Genomic DNA, 311 nt, shown 5'->3' on the forward strand with positions numbered 1-311 from the left:
TATATATGAAAGGCAAATATAGAAATATCTCTCTTCATCCGATTCCTATTAACCACAAAAAAACTGAAGTTGTAAGTTTTGTAAAAACCTTTGGTGTTACCCTCAACGATGAATGACCGATAACTTTATAAGACTCCGAGATTTAGAGGGATATTATCATCTGCAAAACTGTAAAACTGATTTAAAATTGCCAAAACTAAAGACCAATTTCTTAAAACAGAGTTTTAATTATAATGCATCAAATCTGCGGAATAGTCTCTCGACAGAAGCCAAAAAAGCTACTACAGCTAGCCACTTTAAGCGTTGTACTG

The sequence above is a fragment of the Dendronephthya gigantea genome, unplaced genomic scaffold, assembly GCF_004324835.1.
Source record: "Dendronephthya gigantea isolate DGI-Jeju-01 unplaced genomic scaffold, DenGig_1.0 000004F, whole genome shotgun sequence".
Lineage (NCBI taxonomy): Eukaryota > Metazoa > Cnidaria > Anthozoa > Malacalcyonacea > Nephtheidae > Dendronephthya > Dendronephthya gigantea.